The sequence below is a fragment of the Terrapene carolina genome, unplaced genomic scaffold (genome assembly GCF_002925995.2).
Source record: "Terrapene carolina triunguis isolate 2854851 unplaced genomic scaffold, T_m_triunguis-2.0 Scaffold141, whole genome shotgun sequence".
In the NCBI taxonomy this organism is placed as follows: Eukaryota; Metazoa; Chordata; order Testudines; family Emydidae; genus Terrapene; species Terrapene triunguis.
In genome coordinates this window covers 3,799,366-3,822,155 of record NW_020664492.1, presented here as the reverse complement: position 1 = coordinate 3,822,155, position 22,790 = coordinate 3,799,366, and the positions used below count along the sequence as shown (strand labels likewise).

Genomic DNA, 22,790 nt, shown 5'->3' with positions numbered 1-22,790 from the left:
CATGTCTGAGACCCCTGCTCTAAATCAATGAACTGTGCTCATCATTATTTACCACTGTCCTAATTTTTCTGTCATCTGCAAACTTTATCAGTGATGATTTTATGTTTTCTTCAGGTCATTAATAAAAATGTTAATTAGGGTAGGGCTAAGAACTGAACCCTGTGCGACCAGATTAGAGAGAGACCATATTAATTTTATTATGTTCTATTTTTTAATTAAAATGTCACACAGTACCTAGTCAAACAGAAGTGTAAGTATATTACATCAGCACTATTAACTTTATCAACCAAAGTTGTAATCTCACACAAAAAATCAAGTTAGTCTGACAGATTCTATTTTCCATAAACCTACGTTGATTGGCATGAGTTATTTTACGCTCCTTTAATTCTTTATTAATCAAGTCCCATATCAGCCACTCCACTATTTTGCCCGGGATCAATATTAGACTGACAGACTTATAATTACTAGGATTCCTCGTTTACCCTTTTTAAAATATTGGCACAACATTAGCTTTCTTCCAGTCTTCTGGAACAACCCCAGTATTCCAAGACTTATTGAAAATCAAAATTAACGATCCAAGGAGCTCCTAAAACTGTGATGCAAGTTATCTGGACCTGCTGATTTTTAAATGTCTAATTTTAGTAGCAAGACAAGATGGGTGAAGTATTATCTTTTATTGGACTGACATCTGTTGGTGAGAGAGACAGAAGTTGGTCGAATAAAAGATATTACCTCACTCACTTTGTCTCTAATATCTTGGGACCGACAGGGCTATAACTACACTGTATATAATTTTAGTAATTGCTGTTCAGCAGCCTCCTGAGATACTGGTGGAATGGACCTTGTACAACAATAGTATTTCATTTTTACATTTCCTTTTTTAAGAACTGGCAAAAGTGTATGTAAAGGTAATAAAGAGTTACTAAGATTATTGGAAACCAAACTCTTGAATGAAAAATGGAATTTTGACAATCTCAAATTTATTTTGAACATTACATATATTTTTGCAACACTGGGCAACCGTACACTGGGTGGGGTCAGACTGAATGAAACATTATAAAGCAGTGGAGGAGAGACTGGAAACCTTAATTCTCTTCTGCAACCCCTCCATTCCTCCCCAATCCCTTATCCCCTTCCAATACCCTGGACCACCTACACAATATCATAGAATCATAGAAGTATAGGACTGGAACGGACCTCAGGAGGTCATCTAGTCCAGTCCCCTGCACTCAAGGCAGACTACATAATAACTAGACCATTCCTGACAGGTCTTTGTCTAGCCTGTTCTTAAAAACCTCCCGTGACAGAGATTCCACAATGTCCCTAGGCAATTTCTTACAGTTCTTAACCACCCTGACAGTTAGAAACTTTTTCTTCGTGTCCAATCTAAACCATCCCTGCTGCAATTTAAGCTCATTGCTTCTTGTCCTGTCCTCAGAGGTTAAGCAAAACAATTTTTCTCCCTCCTCCTTGTAACAACCTATTATGTACTTGAAAACTGTTTTATCCTCCCTCAGTCTTCTCTCCTCCAAATCAAAACCCAATGTTTTCAATCTTCCCTTATAGGTCATGTTTTCTAGACCTTTAATCATTTTTGTTGTCCTCTGGACTTTCTCTCATTTGTCCACATCTTTCCTGAAATGTGGCACCCAGAACTGGACACAATACTCCAGTTGAGGCCTTATCAGTGTGGAGTAGAGCGGAAGAATTACTTCTTCTGTCTTGCTTACAAGACTCCTGCAAATACATCCCAGGATGATGATCACTTTTTTTTTTTTTTGTAACAGTGTTACAATGTTCACTTATATTTAGCTTGTGATCCACTATAGCCCCCAGATCCTTTTCTGCAATACTCCCTTCTAAGCAGTCATTTCCCATTTTGTATGTGTGCAATTGATTGTTCCTTCCTAAGAGGAGTACTTTGCATTGGTCTTTATTGAATTTCATCCTATTTACTTCAGACCATTTCTCCAGATCATGTAAATTTTAATTTTATCCTCCAAAGCACTTGCAACCCCTCCCAGCTTGGTATCGTCCTCAAACGTTATAAGTGTACTCTCTATGACATTATCTAAATCATTGATGAAGACATTGAACAGAACCGGACCCAGAACTGATTTCTGTGGGACCCTGAGACACCCCGGCACCCCAGTATTCATCACTGTCATATAATTAGGATATGTTTTGTACAAAGTATGCCTTGTGAGGTATCATTCTAAAGGTCTTGATCTGCTAGACATTAATATCTCGTGGACTGTGTGTGCTACCGTCATATGTGAATTTATAAAGTTTGGCTATTTATGTGTTACTGAAACATGTTGTGAGATTGAAAACACCCACAAGCAGCCTTTCAGGTACAACAGTAAAAAGGCCAAACAACATTAATGGCTTAGTGAGGAAATGCACACAAGGATTACCCCACGAACCGTCTCAATAGAAACCTCTCAGAGATAGCACTACACAGTGGGAACTGTTTGACCCAGGTCACAGCAAAATAGCTTTTCAACAAGTGGGAAGAATATATAGAAGCAGGACAATGACCTCATGATGGTACCTCACTCTCCCTACAACACCACACCTGGAAACACCTGAGAAACAAGGACTGAACTATGGGAAGGTATGGCCTCAGGCTAGCAGGATTTTTAGCCTGTGTATGAAAACCTGGGAAAGCCAAGGCAGCTTGTGCCTTAGGAATCTGCCAGCCTGTTTATCACTCAGGATGAGAATTTGCTAATTCATATCCTACCTATTCAGTATGTTAAGCTCAGTTTGCAGTTTTGTTTACTAAGGTAATCTGCTTTGATCAGTTTGCTATCACTTATTTAAAATCTATCTTTTGTAGTTAATAAACTTGTTTTTGTTTTATCTAAAACCAGTGTGTGGAAATCATAACTGGAGGAGGGTGGTGAAGCTGTTGCATATCTTCCTCTACATTGAGGGAGGGGGCAAATGTTATGAGCTTACGCTGTACAGTTCTCTGTGCAGCACAAGACAGTATAATTTTGGATTTACACTCCAGAGGAGGTTGTGCACTTGCGTATCGGGCAGTTCCTTAGCTGAGCCTTCCCATGCAGAGCTGATCTCAGCATCTGTGTGTATAGCCGCAGCTGGGTGTGTCCCTACCTGTATGTGTGCTGGTTAAGTGCAGTCTGAAGCCTGAGAAAGGGCTTGGCTGGCTTGCCTCAGCAATACAATGTAAAGGGACCCCAGGTTGGTGGGTCAGGTAGGCTCAGTGATACCCCAGTTCCACGTGGTGCCCCGGGGGCAACCCGTCACCGACCCCACTTGATATGCCCTTCCAGTTTGACTGTGAATCACTGATAACTACTCTCTGGGAACTGTTTTCCAGAGACTCTTCCAGTTCTCTGGACTCTCTCCCATCTTGCATGAGTTTTTGAAAATAATTGCTAATGGCTCAGATATTTCCTTAGTCGGCTTCTTGAGAGTTCTAGGATAGATTTTATCAGGTCCTGCTGATTTGAAGACATCTAGCTTGTCTAAGTATCAGAGGGGTAGCCGTGTTAGTCTGGATCTGTAAAAAACGACAAAGAGTCCTGTGGCACCTTATAGACTAACAGACATATTGGAGCATAAGCGAACGAAGTGGGTATTCACCCACGAAAGCTTATGCTCCAATTCGTCTGTTAGTCTATAAATGGGACTCTGTCGCTTTTAGCTTGTTTAAGTAATTTTTAACTTGTTCCTTTCCTATTTTAGCCTCAGATCCTACCTCATTTTCACTGGCATTCACTATGTTAGACATCCAATTGCTACTAACCTTTTTGGTGAAAACAAAAAAATGTCATTTAGTACTTTTGCCATTTCCATATTTTCTATTATTGCCTTTAACTCATCACTGATTAATGGCCTACTCTGTTCTTGGTCTTCCACTTACTTCTAATATATCTGTATTATCATAGTACCTAGGAGCTCTAGTCATAAAGCAGGACCCCATTGTGCTAGACACTGTACAAACAGAGCAGTAAGACAGTCCATCCCTGCCCCAAAGAGCTTAAAATCTAAATATATCAGACACAGAATGGGGGAAGGGGTATAGACACATCCTTCAATATCCCCCTCCATACCCCGTCTTTCTCCTGAATGTCTGAGAGACTCATTCTGGCAGGCAGGCAACTGCAACTGCGCTCAGATAAGGTATTCAAGGTAACAGTCTTCTGATTTATTTGAGAGGGAGCTTAAAGGAAGGTGCATTCAGGATCCTTTTGGGATGCAATTTTCCACGCTTCGTCTCAGATCAAAGACAAATAATTCTGGAAAGCTAAATGGGTGAAGTGATTTTGCTCTTTGAGTTAGACAAGCATGAAAAAAGTTTCCCCCTTTGACTATAAACTCTCTAATTACGCAAAAATGACTGAAGTTTATAATTGCAAACTTTGCATGTCTCTGGACATCTCCTTTGATTAATTCTGAACAAAACTGGTTTAGTAATTTTTAAGGTAAAACTCAGTTAAAATGAAATGTAAGAATTCACCCACTATGTGAATGCAGTAGGTAGCCTATACTGATGCAACGCTGTGCATAATCTACTGGCTGTGCAGTCAGTAACTTACTGCAATAGAGGGCTGGCAGGATAGTAAAACACCTTCCCTGGGCCACAGAACCCTCCCCAACCTGAGGAAAGGAGTCTTGCTATTCCACACATCTCCTGCTTATTAGGGTACAAGTTACACAACATAAGTGGTTCACATGATGTGTGTTGCCTACTACAGTTTACTTGTATAGGTCAAGCTGGAAATTAGTGGGAAAAAGTCTTTACTTGATATAGATGCAACAGAGACAATTATGAATTTTTTAAAAAATGTAATTCTCCTTTAAAGGGATAAATAATTCAGTTTTATTACTGGAGGTTTTACTGGTGGTATATACCCGATGGTGCTAGTATTTAGAATAGTGGGAGGATTTTGTTTGTTTTTGCCAATAAGGAAAATTAGAGCAGACAATATCTAGATGGTTCTCTCTCATGATGGGGGTCGGTTCACAAAATTTGCAGCTATCGGGATTCTGAGGAGGCATTTAGGGGCTAACAGGGTTTCTTTTCCCCAGTTTGCTGGTGTCTCTTCCCCCACACTTCATTTCAGTAAGCAGCCTGGTCCCCCCTCTCTCTCCAACTATGAAGACTCCCCCCTCCATGAAAAGAGAGAGTGCAGATCCTAAATCCACCATGGCTTCTTTTCCTTAGTCTCTAGAAAGGGTAGCAAAGAAGTGAATTGCTGGTGGGGTTGACGATGGTGTCCCTAGCCTCTGTTTGTCAGAAGCTGGGAATGGGAGATGGGATGGATCACTTGATGATTACCTGTTCTGTTCATCCCCTCTGGGGCACCTGGCATTGGCCACTGTTGGAAGACAGGATACTGGGCTAGATGGACCTTTGGTCTGACCCAGTATGGCCGTTCTTATGTTATGTATGATTTCAGCCAGCACTGGCTTCACCCCCTCCTCACAAAACTCTTTCCCTCTCCCCATGACATCTTTCCTTTACCTTGATTCTCAGCTTCTGGGTGGCAACTCAGAAGTCTTTTATTCCTTCTTCATGCTGAAGTCTTAGGAGGGGACCTGCTGGCCCTACTCCCACATTTTGCTTCTTCAGCGGGCCAACAGTCAGTCCGCTCCTGTTAACAAATGCTACTGGCTGCATCTTTAGGGGAGTGGATGGTTCTTCTGCCTACCTACCATTCGTTCTCCCTGTTCCCATTTGTATCTAGCAGCAGCGGCATTGTGGAAACATGTCAGCTGCATCTAGCCCTAAAATAATCTGTGGTTCCAATGCCCTTGTGCACTGAGATACTAAGAAATCCTGTCCCGTTACCATACCTGCTCAATTTCTCAAAGGATCCTTTTGCCCAACATTGAATTTTAGCTATTATTGGGTTGAAACATCATAACTATTTCACAGCACACAACAATACTACATACATATTTCAGGTAAGAAAACCAAAGTATCCAACTGAAACCTCATGCATAATTTCAGGAATGCAAAATATAATTATCCAAATTGGATTTAACCTAGCACAGCAGAGTTACATCCCTTCTCCATTAAAAAGAACTGTAAGATTTGTAATGAACACCTAATTTTTCCATCTCACCAAAAGAACTAACTCTTGCAGCATACAGCGTTCCCCTCATACTATTCGAGGGGCACTGGTCAAATACTGACAAAGGGAAAGTGACACAAATACTCAATGCAGCATAGTGACTTTTTCCTGGGAAAAGTTCCTTTTCCTATATAAGTATTGTCCTAGCTCGACCCTCCTTATTTCATTAGATCTGACAAGAATACAATCCAGGGTGCTATGGCTGTTGGCACACAAATACCATTATAATCTGAAATGATGACCAATGAAAGACAGAAAGAGCACAGGATCATTAAGAGGGAGTTTGGATAATGCTCAACTTCTTAAAAAAAAATGTTAGAGTATAGCTGTGAATGTTTAAGTGTGCTCCTTTGAAGGATACAAATTGCACATCTTAAGAACCCATAACAAAAATCAAAGTAATGAAATATAAATTCTTGCATTTCAATTTTATTGAACTGTGGGAGGGATCATTTTTCTTATCTAAATTACAGTGTTCTTGCAATTGTGTAATGCGATAAATATAAGCAACTCATCTACTGTTTACTATGTATTTTTAATGTTATGTTGGGGAATTTACTGATAACATAAATCTTGTGATGGAGAATTTAACACATGCCAACAAATTGCATGTATGAGCCTGCAATACTACTATTATTTATAGTGCAATACAGACTGAAGTCCATACATATTTCAAAGATAGTTTAGAATTTACCTAAAGCTGTTGTCTATGCTGGAAAAATAAGAGTACTCCAGAAACTAAAAATGTCAGAATGTTTTAACAGATGTAAACTGCAGAGTTGACTTATATTGATCCTATTTAACACTGTCTTATTGGATTTCAAGTGCTTGGAATATCTGTCTGGGTCAAGACCATTGTGACAACCACAGAATGTTAAGGTCTTTAAGATCTACACTGCAATGAAAATGTGCAGTTTAAATCCTCAGAAGACCTTAAGCTAACCAGCAGTAAAATCAATGGAAGCTTCCTTTTGATTCTCAGCATTGCAATTAACCCTAACTTAAAACATCTGCAGGAAAATGGTGAAGGGTTCTTTTTTCCCCTGATAAATTCCCTTTGTCTTTTGAAAGTGATCTGTAGATACACCGTGTTTTCTATTTTTATTTCCTTGCTACTTAAACTTAAAAGGACAATAGGTCTATCAATGGATATTGGCCAGAATGGGCAGGGATGGTGTCCCTAGCCTCTGTTTGTCAGAAGCTGGGAATGGGCAACCGGGGATGGGATCACTTGATGATTATCTGTTCTGTTCATTCCCTCTGGGGCACCTGGCATGGCCACTGTTGGAAGACAGGATACTGAGCTAGATGGACCTTTGGTCTGACCCAGTATGGCCATTCTTATGTAAAAGCCTGGGTAAAAAGTGAAGTTAGACAAAACAAAAATAAAAAAAGATCTAGAGCGGACGATCCTTTGGTCGTCTCTGTCTTTAATTTGATTTATGTTTTCTGTCTTCACTAGCTGCTCAAACTAACACTTACGACCTATCCTCATTCTGATTTAGCATCTTTTTAAAAAATTGTAAAATGTCTTCCCTTTTAAATTCAGTACTAGAGATGTTGAGGAATTTTTCTTCTCAACATTTTTTCAACAGAAAATGTGGCTACTGCAAAACTGAAATGTTCAATGGGAAAGTGTCAATTTTGCTGATGTTTCTCAATTTTCTATTGGGAAAAGCAAAACTAAGTATTTTGTTCTGGTTTGGGTCAACCTGATTTGAAATACTTCAGTTTGTTGAATCACATTTGAACATTTTGTTTTGGGCAGGGGTGGCAGGTTTGTAGAAATTTTGGTGGTGCCCAGAACCCCCACCCACCCACCCAAACTCCACCCCCCACCTGCCTAAGGCTCTGAGAGGGAGTTTGGGTTGGGGGGATGAGGTCTGGGGTGGAGGCCCTGGGCTGGGGCAGGGGATTGGGGTGCAGGACAGGTGAGAGGTTGGGCTCTGGGAGGGAGTTTGGGTGGGGAGGGGGTCTGGGGTGCAGGCTCTGGGAGGGAGTTTGGGGGCAGGAGAGGGTGTGTGGGAAGGGGTGGGGGTGCAGGCTCTGGGAAAGAGTTTGGGTGCTGGGTGTAGGCTCCGGAGGCTAGGGCAGGGGGTGGGTGTGCAGGAGGAGGTGAGGGATGCAGGCTCTGGGAGGGAGCTTGGGGGCCAGAGGGGGTATGGAGGGAAGGGGTGCAGGCTCTGGAAGGGAGTTTGGGGGCCGGAGGGGGTACGGAGGGAGAAGTTGCAAGCTCTGGGAGGGAGTTTGGGAATGGGGGTGGAGGGAGGGGGTGTAGGCTCTGGGAGGGAGTTTGGGGGCTGAAAGGGGGGTGCAGGCTCTGGGAGGGGGTGAGGGGGTGGTACTTACCTGAGGCTCCTAGGCAGGGCAGGCCAGGAGTCTCCACGTGCTGCTACTGCCAGGCACTGCCCCCGCAACTTCCCATTGGCCGCAGGGGCACTTGGGGTGGGACACAGACCCACCCCACCCAGGGGCTGCAGGGAGGGGCCGGCAGCCAAATGGAGCGAGCAGGCAGGAAGCCGCTCAGCTCTGCTGCACTGCCGGTGGTGAGTGGGGGCCCCAGGCTGTTTTAAATGGCCCGGGGGACATGCGGGGTGGAAGGCGGGGCCGAGGGAGAGACCCGGCCTCAGACATTGCTGGAGCTGGGCCTGGGGCCAGGAATATTCCTGGTGCCCAGGCACCATGGGCCCATAGGACTCGCCACCCATGGTTTTGGGTCAATTCAACTGTGTTTGCTTGAGCTGCTGCAGTGTCTTGTGCCCCTTTCCGCCTGCCTCCCGCAATGGGCCAGGTTCCCTGGCTAGACTACATCTCATGATGCACCGCAGTCTCCATTCTGGCTGCACCGACTCAGTGCTTCATGGGAGTTCCGTGACTGTTGTGCATCACAAGGTGAGGTAAGTCTGGCCAGGGACCCTGGCCCACAGGGAAGAAAGGGGGCATAAATTACAAGACATGTGAACACAGTTTAATGTCAAATTGTTCCAAAACAAAATGTTTCAACATTTCAAAGGATTTTACCTCAAACTTTGCATTCCACAAAAAAACTATTTAGATTTTTCTTCCTGATTCATGATGAAAACAAATGTCAAAATACTGAAGTTTCACATAAATTAGAAATTCTGATTTTTGCTAAGCTCTACTCCATACCCCTTCTGGTTACTGTTTCTTTTATTTCTCTTTTTGGGGGTGGGCAGGAAAGTCTGTCTCACATATTGCCACTTTCTCCATCAACCTGATGTTTCTACCAAGTTGAGAATTGGACCCAAAAAGCAATTTTCAATAATTTCAACTTCTGGAAATGAGGGCATTTCTACATTTGAAACTTGCTGAGGATTTTGTGCACCTGTGTTAAGCAATCTGCAACAAGAATTGCTTGAGCACACACACCACACTGTTTTCCCATGATTAAGGTACCTTTGCCTCTTATCACTGAGGCCACACAACACTGCAGTGTTTCAACATCAGAACTCAGTATTCTCGTCAGATATCCCCTGGGACATTACTCTACCACTCTGCTATACATATTATGGACATTGTGGCATACCCACTGGAAGGCAATGGAATTCTGGGGCTCGGGGATCAGCACTAAATAATTTCCATGATACCTCTCATTTTATCCCATCATCCAGCCACATTTTCAAAGCACTGTCAAGCCACATAGAGGAAACATTTGCGATTGCTGTGGTCTTCACAGTGATGACAGGCTGCTGCTAGCATATCTGAACTATACAATAAATTCAGAACCAGGGCATTAAAATAATCTGAGAAGGTGGTGTCTGAAGCAAACCAGACACTTTTCCATCTTTTCCTGCAGCAGCTTCACTTAGTGGAGTGCCACTTTTGGGCTCAGCTAATTAGCATTGACTGGTGGGACAGAACAGTGTGGCAGACCTGGGATGACCAGCAGTGGCAAAAGAACTACAGCAGCAGAACAGATACCTACATGAGAGCTACCCTCAGCATGGAGAAGTGCGTGACCATTGCCATCTAGAAGCTCACAATCCTTGATTGCTACTGGTTCATAGCTAACCAATTTGGTATTGGTGGATCAACAGTCAGAGCTGTTGTCGTAGAGATGTGCGCTGCTATCGAGAAGATTCTTTCCCCTCAGGTCATAAGACTGGGCAACGCTCAAGCAGATATAACTAGTTTCCACATTTGGGGGCCCTGACTCGTACTGGGGCCAGGAATGGGACCCATCTGCATATTCAGATACTCCTCCCCCCCCCACCACCACATACGAAGCAATGGAGTTCAACAACAGAAAGGGGTATTTTTCTACAGTGTGGCAAGGCCCAGTTGATCACCACAGAAGGTTCACCAATATTTATGGGGGTGGGCTGGAAAGGTTCATGATACCAGGTTCTTTGGAAAATCTGGACTGTTTTCTCCAATGACAAATGTCAATTTTGCTCCTATTGTATCACTGAACATTGGTGGCATTGCCATTCCATCACCTATTCCGGGAGACTAAGTTTAGCCTCTAATGCCTTAGCTTATGAAACTTCTAATGGAACAGCTGGATAGGAGAAAGGAACTGTAACTAGGCTCTGAGTAGTTGCAGAATGACTGGAACATGCATTTGGAAAACTGAAAACTAGATGGAGCATCCTGATAAGAAACATCTTCGTTATGACAGCTGTTCGCTGTGTTTTGTGCAACTATTGTGAAGGCAATGGAGAAAACATTGCAAATGGATGGTGGTGGGCAGATCTGGTGAATGTTTTGAGTGGCCTGATTGGAGGCCTCTATGAAATAATGCAACTACTCAAGGGCACAGAGTGAGAGCCAAATTACACTCATAGTTCAAGTATAGGTGCCACCTGTGAAGAGCGTACATACTTTTGTAGAGGGCATTTATCAGCATTACTGACTGTGCACATTTTCTTGTGTACTTCCTCGTAAAAGGAGTTAATCAGACTTGGTGTGTATGTTATATCACATTTCTTGTTGAGTTTTTAGTGCATGATATGTGAATGTCATATAATGCTTGTAAACAGGAGCCTTTTTGTGCATGTGTGGCTGTTATGACCGTGATGATGCATATTTCAGGGAATGCTGCAAGATTCAGAACCATGAATGTAAACACATTTTCAGTAGCAATGAATACACCAAGTCGAATGTGAAGCTTGTGAACAGTAAAAATGCAAAACAAAAACACAACAAAAACTATTCAAAATTCAAAGTTGCTCAAAGCTGGAAGGCTTCAAAGGCCCTGTGCTCCAGGAGTGTTGTTTGCCACTCTATCATCCACAACAGTTGTGTCTGTGATGTGCTAGCCATTTCCATGCCCTTCCCTCTCTCTCATGCCAATACTATTGTGGGAAAAGAACAAGTTATTGTCCAAGTTGTAGTCTCCATGCCAACACTGATAAAATGTTACTTTTCCGTCAGTTTTGGAATTCCATTTCCATTGGCTATTTCCAGTCTTTGTGGGCTTGGAGATAAGATGTTTACTTAGTTTTTCCCCTTTGCGTAGAATCCCCTGGGCCTGTGATATGATGGGAGCAGGTGGAGGGTGTCTGTTCTGCCAATTTGGGAACAGGATGATAAATTCCAGGTAGGCTGTGGGCTAGTTAAAGTGGGTGCAACAATGGCTAGCTAGTAATTGCATGTGCACTTCTGTAGGCTGACCTTACTTTGGAGAATGTTACCCTGAGGCATATCCCCAAAATACAGAAGGATCCTGTTCAAAAAGGTATTGGGCAAAACGGGAAGATATGCTTGCTGCTGTTTGTCAAGATGGTTCCCCCAGGATGGTTTCCCCTCCACAGGTTAGGTTTCTGCCTGTGCTTCAGGCTGATCATCCAGCTGTGATCTGGGGTACTCCTGGATCTCCATCACTGTATCTGTCCCAAGGTTCACCAGGTCAATGATGCAGCAGTTGAGGTGGATGGTACCACTGACCTGGAGCATGTAGGTGCCAGGGCCAAAGGTGTCTGGCGATTCAATTTTGCAGGTACTGATGGTAAGTCTGATGGAGACAGGGCCATTCTAGAGGAGTGTATGTCCTGGGCCTCCCTGTCCTTTACAGATGGTGGGGGGGTGGGAGGGGAGGGATAGCTCAGTGGTTTGAGCATTGGCCTGCTAAACCCAGGGTTGTAAGTTAAATCCTTGAGGGGGCCATTTAGGGATCTGGGGCGCGTGCACACACACACACACACACACACACACACACACAATGGTCAGGGACAGTACTTGGTCCTGCTAGTGAAGGCAGGGGACTGGACTTGATGACCTTTCAAGTCCCTTCCAGTTCTATGAGATAGGTATATCTCAATATATTAGTTATGATGGTCTGGGGGGAAAGGAGAGGCTTGGCTTGCTGGAGCTGCACTTCTCCTAGTGCTCCAGGATCTCCTGGCCCTGACAACTCTGGAGGGAAAATTGTTCACCTCCATGGTACTGAGTTGAGAGGTCAAAGTCTCTAACGCCACAAACTTAGCGGGAAACCATGGCCTTTTGGGAGCCAGCCCCTTATGGAAACCGAGCTCCTCCTCTTTGGAGCTTTCCCTGAGTCCTCCAAAGTCTCCCCCTCTGAGGGGACACCTTGGCCAAGGTCAAAGGGGCACTGGGTCAGTCCAGAGACAGAGGTACAGGAGGTGGAGGTCTTCTGACCTGACTCAGAAGCAGGTCAAAGGGAACACTCCATCATCAGAAATCTCAATTTAATCTCTTGATTCTTCCATGCTCTAGATTTGAGAGCTAGGCAGAAGTTACACTTTTGGTAGACATGGGACTCTCCCAAGCAATGGATATACTTAGTGGCCGTCACTGACCAGGATAGCCTCCCGACAAGAGAGATAGCATTTGTAACATGCTAAGGTGTGCACACTGGACGCGCTACAGCTCTGTCGCAGGCCAAGGAGAAAGAGAAGAACCTAAGGGCAGTTCACCTAGGCAGCTCTATACATCCTCGGTCTGCGGCACGAGGTTGTATAGAGCACATGCGCAGGCTGAATGGACACTGCTAATGGAAAATCTCCAATGAAGGTCTCCAGAGGGGCATGCGCACCTGAAATACAGAACTCATAGGGATGCTACTCGAAGAGGAAGTTCTGATATTTCAGCCTTTCATCCCCATTCAATACAAAACTATTTCAAAGTACTTGAATTTTCCACAGGACAGAAATGCCTAGCTTTTGCTGAGCTCTAACTAACATTTTTAAAAAGTAAAATAGTGTAGTGTTTATTTTAGGGAAAAAGTTGTACATTTCCTCAATAGATTAGATTCCACCCCCTCCCCCACTCATTACATGCCATTTTAGTATTAGCAAAAATCTTCATTTGAAGTTGTTTTAAAATATATTTCCCAACTAAGCATATATCCCAGGTTCACTACACTCATACAAGCTGTGGAATAGAGCACAGACCAGTTCACGTATGACAAAATCATTGACAATAACAGTGGGGAAAAAAAAAAAAAGTTCAATATTTTGCTACAAAGGGAATCTACCTCCAAAGAACAATAATCCATAAAGAAAAATACATGTAAAGAGACATAAGTAAAAATATTTTAAATACATTATTAAAAGATAAAAATAGCTGTTTTGACTATTCCAGTGCAAATCTGTGGAATCTAACTACAGTATATTTGAGAGAGTTTAGGTTATTCGAAAAAAGGGGGAGGGAAGAAAGACTAGTCAAAGCTAAGTAAAAGTGTGGAAAGGAGGTTTGATACACAAGCTCTTCTCTCAAATCCCTTTGTATATATCCAATAATTTAAAATGCAATTTACATCAATTCAGTTAAATAAAATGACAATAATTAAGGACAACATGACAAGATGTCAAATATTGAGTGTAAACAAGCCCCATAAACACCCTCAGAAGTGAATTATAACCTAACAATGAACATGCTTAGTGCTTATTAGCAATCCAGCTGAATCATTCCCTTCCCCAACCTCCGCATCAGTATTCAAAATGGCTTTTTAAATGAAATTAGGATAGTCATGCATATCTTTCAGCAGGAATAGCAGCCTAAAACAGATGGATACGAAGTTGCCCGGGGGGTAGGGGAGAATCAGGCTTCCTTAGAGCTTTCTTCTATTTTACAATCAATGCAAGTACACAGAAGGTGTAAAAGGTTAAAGTCAATAGTTGGGTGAAGTGGATGCCAAGTCAATTTCCCTTGGTATTTCTGGCTTGTTTGCCACAAATCTTCCTCCTTCCCAATATCTCAAGTTCTGATTTCAACAGGTTCTGCACACAAGCAGCTCACTAATCATTTATTTTAATGATTCCTGTCTCAAAATTCAAAGAAAATGAAAATGTAAGGCAAGGCCAGGCACAGGTGAAGCACCATTGAAAGTAACAAGTGAGCCTGGCCTTGCAGTATAGTAAAATAAAGACACATATGCTGCATTTTCAAATGCTTTTGTAGCTACATATACACTAACTCCCATTATGAGATAAATAAGCCATTATAAACCCAACAGAAACCTCAGACTGAATAATTCAGTTGGGATTTTTAGGAGAAAAGACTTTTTCAAGACTTCAAGGCTGAAAAGCTGTGCTCCATGAAATCAGATGTTGTGTCAATGGATCTCCACTGAGCTGGCAGGATAGAAATGTTCCTGAAATTAAACTTAGAAACAAAGGCAAACTGTGTTTCCAAATAATCACTTACTAAAGTGAGGCTTCAGCAACTTTCTCCAGCTAGGGTCATCAAAATCTTAGCTTACGTTCCTGCAGATCCTGGAGATTACCACGGATAACACTGAAAAGTCAGAAAAATATTAAAATCAACTTTCAACATTTAAAAAATCTAATTAAAGTATTTTTTGGAAACTTACTTTTTTTTTAAACACAATCAGAACCTCTAATTTTTTAAAAGCAGTTTTGGAAATGAAAACCCCTCATGAAAACTCATGAAATAGCAGAGCTTTAAATTAGCAGACCATCTGTGAATAATGTACTGGTTTACAGCTGACCCTGCAATTCTGCTCTGCCAGAATCAGTGCTAAATGTGCATGTTGGGAGGGCTGGGGGGAGGGCTCAGTTCCACTTAGCTTTTCAGCCAATCAGCTGGTCAGATGGAGTTATGGAAAGGATCTCATGCAGCTGTGAGCAATGGCTCTACATGGAGGGAGCAGCTAAAAAGATACTGAAAGAACCAGGGCTACAGCTTCACCTCTCTTCCCAAAACATATACTCCTCCTCAGCCACTGAATATCTGAGGAGGGAGGGCAGCTTTAAACCCAACGTTCCCGTCTAACGGACAGTAATTCTGCTCTCCGCCTGCCTCCCCAAGCCTTCAACATTGCAGACTCTGCTATGGAGGTTTAGGTGCTGTCTGAACTATTTTCAGGACAATAGCAGATGTAAAAGTGGCCTGCATAGTCTCCTTTGAAGATCTGACACAATGGAGTAATTAATTAGGGGGAAGACTAAAGCCAATGTATGGGAGTTAAAGGAGACCAGTCCCCCCAGCCGGCTACTGTTTTTTTTAAACACTTGCAATTTAATGTAAACTGATGCATTTCAAAAGGCAAAATAACTAAGGTGGCACTTGAGATTAAGTTTTTAATATCTAGGGATGAAAAAGTTAACCTTCCTAGGAAGATAAGGTGGGTGAGGCCTGAAGAAGAGCTCTAGGTAGGCTCAAAAGCTTGTCTCTCACCAAAGAAGTTGGTCCAGTAAAAGATATTACCTCACCTGCTTTGTGTGTCTAATATCCTGGGACCGACACAGCTACAACACTGCACACAACCTTCATAGGGACAGTATAAGCCCTATTCAGAAAGAGCACGAATCCCATCAAATCTAAGGTCTAATACAGTAATAAGACTGAATACAGATAAAATCTCACCCTCAGAGATGTTTCAATAAGCTTTTTTCACAGACTGGACACCTTCCTAGTCTGGGCACAATCCTGTCCCCGGTACAGCCCTTGTTCCAGCTCAGGTGGTAGCTAGGGGATTCCTCATGATGACTGCCCCTCTATTGTAACCCCTATTCCCCAGTGGTTTGGTATTTTTGTGGTGTTTATAAGGTGAACCTTAAGTCCCACTTTTTTTTTTTTTTTTTTTTGCATATATATTTGTATTTTTTAAGGGTTTTAAGAGTTGGTTAGTATTTTTATTATATCATTCCTTGAGGATCACTGGAAGGAATCCATGATTGGTTGGCAGGGAGTGAATTATTTTTTAAATAATTGGCTTATAAAGAGGGGTGCATTTTCTCCCATGATTGCTCTAATTATCTGGGTTAATCTATATCGCATCTGGCACGTAAATATCTTGCAACGCCAACTACAACAGTGCCATGAGAATGCCTGTTCTCACTTTCAGGTGACATTGTAAACAAGAAGCAGGCAGCATTATCTCCTGCAAATGTAAACAAACTTGTTTGTCTGAGTGATTGTCTGAAAAAGAAGTAGGACTGAGTGGACTTGCAGGCTCTAAAATTTTATATTGTTTTATTTTTAATGCAGTTTTTTTGTGCATAATTCTACATTAGTAAGTTCAACTTCCACAATAAAGAGACTGCACTACAGTACTTGTATCAGGTAAGTGGAAAAATACTATTTCTTTTGTTTTTTTACAGTTCAAATACTTTTAATCAAAAATAAATATAAAGTGAACACTGTAAACATTGTATTCTGTGTTGTAATTGAAATCAATATATTTGAAAATATAGAAAACATCCCAAAATATTTAAATAAATGGTATTCGATTATTAACAGTGCGATTAATCACGATTTATATTTTCAATCGCTTGCCAGCCCTAGTTTATCTACACAGTAAACTATAGGATATTCACAGGCTTCAGATTAAGCAACTTCCTGGAAAGAGTCTCAATCCAACATCAACTCATCCCTCTGAGTTACAATAATTCATTATTATTAATGCCTATTTAAGAGGTATGGCAGCCTTTACTGTGCAAAGACTGCAGTTCCAACCAGCTAAACAGCAACTTTAGGACAAGCTGCACAGTCAGCTTTATCTTATAAATACACCAACTAACAAACTACACAGAAAAAAGAGGAAGTTGTGGCTTAAACATTAACAAAGTACAAAAGTCAGATGGCTGGTACTGTGAATATTTTTACAATATATGCTTTAAGTTTACACTCTTTTGTGTGTGCAGCTTTAAAAGGAAATAGGAATACTAATCACTTGGATGTTACAAGCATTTTAATATTACCAGAAATTCAGTAGAAGAAAACAGTTTTAAATTAGTTTTAACTGAATTAATCTTTGCCAGAAAGAATTTTAAACCCCTGAATTTTATTCCTTTTCCCAGCCCAACTCCATAATGTTTAATCTTAACTTGTGCCAAACCATGAGGAGTTTGCTTCAGTATCTTCTTTTGGATTGGACCAAAACATTTTCTTGATAGTGATTTCATACTAAAAGTTTTGCTCAGAAGAGCTGTCCTATAAACCCACTCCATCAACATGAATACATGGACAGACAGGTCTTTAGAAAACTATCTGTAAATTAATTCTGATAATGTGGTAACAATGAACCTGACAACTCTGACAGCTCCAGGAGAGCTGGCTGTAATTTAAAGAATCCTTATTGAGGTTGCAGGAATAAACCATCCCGATGTGTAGAAAGAATAGTAAATATGGCAGGCGACCAGCTTGGCTTAACAGTGAAATCCTTGCTGATCTTAAACACAAAAAAGAAGCTTACGAGAAGTGGAAGATTGGACAAATGACCAGGGAGGAGTATAAAAATATTGCTCAGGCATGCAGGAGTGAAATCAGGAAGGCCAAATCACACTTGGGTTTCTTCAGGTATGTTAGCAACAAGAAGAAAGTCAAGGAAAGTGTGGGCCCCTTACTGAATAAGGGAGGCAATCTAGTGACAGAGGATGTGGGAAAGGCTAATGTACTCAATGCTTTTTTTTGCCCCTGTCTTCACGAACAAGGTCAGCTCCCAGACTACTGCACTGGGCAGCACAGCATGGAGAGGAGGTGGCCAGCCCTCTGTGGAGAAAGAAGTGGTTCAGGACTATTTAGAAAAGCTGGACGAGCACAAGTCCATGGAGCCGGATGCGCTGAATCCGAGGGTGCTAAAGGAGTTGGTGGATGTGAGTGCAGAGCCATTGGCCATTATCTTTGAAAACTCATGGCCATCGGGGGAGGTCCCGGATGACTGGAAAAAGGCTAATGTAATGCACATCTTTAAAAAAGGGAAGAAGGAGGATCCTGGGAACTACAGGCCAGTCAGCCTCACCTCAGTCCCTGGAAAAATCATGGAACAGGTCCTCAAGGAATCAATTCTGATGCACTTAAAGGAGAGGAAAGTGATCAGGAATAAGTCAGCATGGATTCACCAAGGGCAAGTCATGCCTGAGTAACCTAATTGCCTTCTATGATGAGATAACTGGCTCTGTGTATGAGGGGAAAGCAGCGGATGTGTTATTCCATGACTTTAGCAAAGCTTTCGATACGGTCTCCCACAGTATTCTTGCCAGCAAGTTAAAGAAGCATGGGCTGGATGAATGGACTATAAGGTAGACAGAAAGCTGGCTAGATCGTCGGGTAGTGATCAATGGCTCCATGTCTACTTGGCAGCCGGTATCAAGCGGAGTGCCCCAAGGGTCAGTCCTGGAGCCGGTTTTGTTCAATATCTTCATTAATGATCTGGAGGATGGCATGAACTGCACCCTCAGCAAGTTTGCAGATGACACTAAACTGGGAGGAGTGGTAGATACGCTGGAGGGTAGGCATAGGATACAAAGGGACCTAGACAAATTAGAGGATTGGGCCAAAAGAAATCTGATGAGGTTCAACAAGGACAACTGCAGAGTCCTGCACTTAGGACGGAAGAATCCTATGCACTGATACAGACTAGGGACCGAATGGCTAGGCAGCAGTTCTGCAGAAAAGGACCTAGGGGTTACAGTGGACGAGAAGCTGGATATGAGTCAACAGTGTGCCCTTGTTGCCAAGAAGGCTCATGGCATTTTGGGCTGTATAAGTAGGGGCACTGCCAGCAAATCGAGGGACGTGATCATTCCCCTCTATTCGACATTGGTAGAGATGGTGGAATCGCCTTCCTTAGAGGTTTTTAAGGTCAGACTTGACAAAGCCCTGGCTGGGATGATTTAGTTGGGGATTGGTCCTGCTTTGAGCAGAGGGCTGGACCTCCTGAGGTCCCTTCCAACCCTGATGTTCTATGATTCTATGAACTCTGCTGAAAAGAAAAATGAAAAAACTAAAGTAACACCACAAGTCCTACCTAGAGTATCTGCACAGTACATCAACACGACTATATTCAAAATGATATTTGGTCATGAATATTTCTTCTTTAGATCACAGAACTTTAGAACGTACTTCATGTCAATCTGCGTCTCTCAAATTTGTTCTCTTTTCATTACTATTAAAAATCTTCACTGCCTAGAAAAAGCTCTTTTAAAATGTTACAATTTCACTGTTTAACCGCTTAAAAATTCCATTTCAAACTTCACCAACAATATCAATATTTTGTATTTTTGTAAGCTTAGAGAGATCATGCAAATACTTATGTATTTCAGTTTTGTATCTCCTACACATTTTATTTAACATAAGTTTAAAAGATGATCAATAATTTTATTTTTAAAATCCCTGACAAAATTTTCTACTTCTAATATCACAAAACACCTGAAAATTGGCCAAACATCTGTAAACTAGTTAACTGCAAACAGCCAAATATGAAGGAATTTCCATTTACATCCATTCATAACAGTAAGATTTTTATGCTGTGAATAATCTGCATTAATTCCTCAGTGAACAATAAAAAAAAATCAAGTGTAATTAGCACCTGACAGTCAATCATAAGAAACTGATTTGAGAGAGAAAATATGCAAATTTAGTTGTATATTCCATTACTGTGCCATAAAAGTTTAGTCTTCTTAAGAAGACAAGAATATAGGACTGGAACGGACCTCCTGGGTCATCAAGTCCAGTCCCCTGTTATTGCAGGTAATTTTATCATACAACCCCATTCATAAACTTAAGCTCTATCCTGAAACCAGTTATGTTGTTTGCCCCCACTACTCCTATTGGAAGGCTATTTCAGAACCTCACTTCTCCAGTGGTTAGAAAGTGTCTTCTAATATCCAGACAAAATTTACTCATGGCCAGTTTATACCCATTTGCTCTTGTGTCAACATTGTCCTTTATCTTAAATAGATCTTCTCCCTTCATGGTGTTTATCCCCCAGATGTATTTATGGAGAGCAATCATATCTCCTCTCAGCTTTCATTTCACTGGCTAAACAAGCCAATCTCTTCAGTCACCTCTCATAAAGCAGGCTCTCTATTCTCCTGATCTTCCAAGTAGCCTTTCTCTACACCTGTTCCAGTTTGAATTCTTGCCACCCTTTTGGCTCCTTCTCATAGCTGAGACATTCTACCAGGTATCTAGTTTGATTAGCACACGCAGATGGTCATATAACTTTTATATATTTGACTACTGCAATCAAGAAGTTCTCTAGGATGCTAAAAAGAAAATACTTTGAGATCCCATTGTGTCTTAGGTTACTGGGTTATCATACCTTTTCTGAGGTAGGTTTTAAGGTGCTGAAATATATTCTATTTAAAAACATCCCTTCTGTTTTTAACATTTTAAAAATTGGCCCAAAAAATGCCCTAGTTGGACCATTATTGGGTCCCTTCTCCCTTCGTACATACATGGCCAGTGACATATTTGATAAATAGAGGACCTTGTGATAAACTCCATTTACATGCACCTTTGCCCACTTCCCCTTTACCTTATTCTCTAATCCATCTCATCCAGGACTACTGCCGATACTCCATATCTCTAAACAACTTCCATCAGTCACTGCATTGGGGTTTTTTTTTTTTTTTAAAAAAGCCAGTCCAGTAGGGAAGTATTTCTATCTAAACCTCCACATATAGACGTTCACCAAAATAACAAAGCTCAAGTCCAGAATGGACAATATTCAGTCCTAGACAAGTAATGAGTTTAAAATCCAATTTCTCAATCCGTCGGCACTATAAAAACAACATGCTGGCTATAGAAAGCCAGGCAGGCTTGCTTTCAGATGAGTGTCACAGAGTTAGGAGTGCAATGAGGAGTTGTGTCATCACTTGCCCTGCAAGTCTGGATGCCTTCCAATGCTTTCCTGCTCTAGCTGCCAGTCTGGGAGGCTCACAACCAGTTTACAAGTATGCAGGTCACACCTTGAAGCCCTGGTATGCTAGAGAGCTCTGGCTCAGCAACTCTGACTCTAGCAGCCTGTCTACAGCCCCACTGCTCTACTCTGGCTTCCACCAGGCTTGGTTAACAACCAGCAAGATGATCCCAACACACTCCTAGTCCCAAATTTTCCCAAAACTGTGTGTTCTGCAAAGTCCAGCTCTCTCCTGGACAGTTCAGAGAAATAATAAGGTTCATTTGTTTCCCTAAAGACACAAAAACATATCACATCTTATTAATTGAACTGGGGTAAATACACGCTTCCATTTAAACACAGCACTGTATTAGTTTATAGTAAATAAAACAAATGTATTAAGAACAGGACATAGGTTAAGTGATGCCAGGTAAAATGAATAAAGTTAAAGGGTTACAAGCAAATAAAAGTGAAAACACACGCATTTAAATTAATCTAATCTAACAAAGTACAGGCTTTATTCAAGATGGTTTCTCACCTATATTCTGTTTCCAGAAACTTCAAATCCTCCCCGCTCCCCACGTGGTGGAAGGACCCAGCTTTCTCAGCTTGCAAGAGCTCTTCTCCTTTGTGTCTGTCTAATGATAGATGCCAAAGAGGGTTTCTGTCTGTGCTTATATATTCCAAGGTTCAATTACTTGGTTTCAAGAGGCAGGATGACCTCATGCTGCTTTTCCCCATTTTGTGGGCTTCCCATCCCCCTGTATGTAAATGGAGCGTCCACTGTTTTGATTCCACTGTGCTTAATTTACATAGGAGACAGATAAATAGCTGCCTTTTCCTGTCTGGGAGGGAACCTGTTTCTTATCTGTTTGGCCACAGACTTTAAAGCATAATATAATTAAGTATCCATATTTCCTGATACAGTGTTAATACATACATTTCACAATATTAAATTATCAGTGTGTTGTTAGCTTCCAGAAAAGACCACACGCTATACACTTTTATAATACTTAATACACATCGTGTACATACTTCATGCAAGAATATTAATGATCAACGATTATTACAATAGTGTGTAGGGCAGGGCGTCTCAAACTGGGGGTTGGGACCCCTGAGGGGGTCGCGAGGTTATTACATGGGGATTGCAAGCTGTCAGCCTCCACCCCAAACCTTGCTTTGCCTCCAGCATTTATAATAGTGTTAAATATATTAAAAAGTGTTTTTAATTTATAAGAGGGGTTGCACTCAGTGGCTTGCTATGTGAAAGGGGTCACCAGTACAAAAGTCTGAGAACCACTGGTGTAGGGTGTGAATACAGGGTGCTTAGTGTCACAAAGGGAGATGGGTTTTGTGCCTACCCCTTGTAAATCATATGGTATAGAATCTTAAAATCACATTTTTAGGTCATATATAGGTTTCAATGTGTTATAATTTTTACATACACATCCCAATCAAGCCTATTCAGTTTGACTCCTGGTACTAAGGCTGCCTGGCTTTACAGACAGAGAGATGAAAACCATTATCCATTATAAAATTAAAGTCTCCAACATCTTTGGAGGGCTTTAAACTAGGTTCGACGGGGACAGGTGAGCAAAGCCCGC

The 22,790-nt window shown here is 41.7% G+C and overlaps 1 protein-coding gene across 4 annotated transcripts in view; it reads right to left on the bottom strand.

Moving 5' to 3' along the window:
- LOC113406844 (wiskott-Aldrich syndrome protein family member 3-like) overlaps positions 1-22,790 on the bottom strand; it is a 163,099-nt gene that overhangs the window by 44,772 nt on the left and 95,537 nt on the right. For 3 of the 4 annotated variants that reach the window (XM_029911990.1, XM_029911988.1, XM_029911989.1), the window contains exon 1: positions 14,745-14,830. The exons of the other annotated variant lie outside the window; for it this stretch is intronic. The gene's annotated coding sequence lies outside the window, so the exon portion shown is untranslated. Of the gene's footprint in view, positions 1-14,744; positions 14,831-22,790 lie in introns of those variants that run through there. 4 annotated transcript variants of the gene reach the window in all.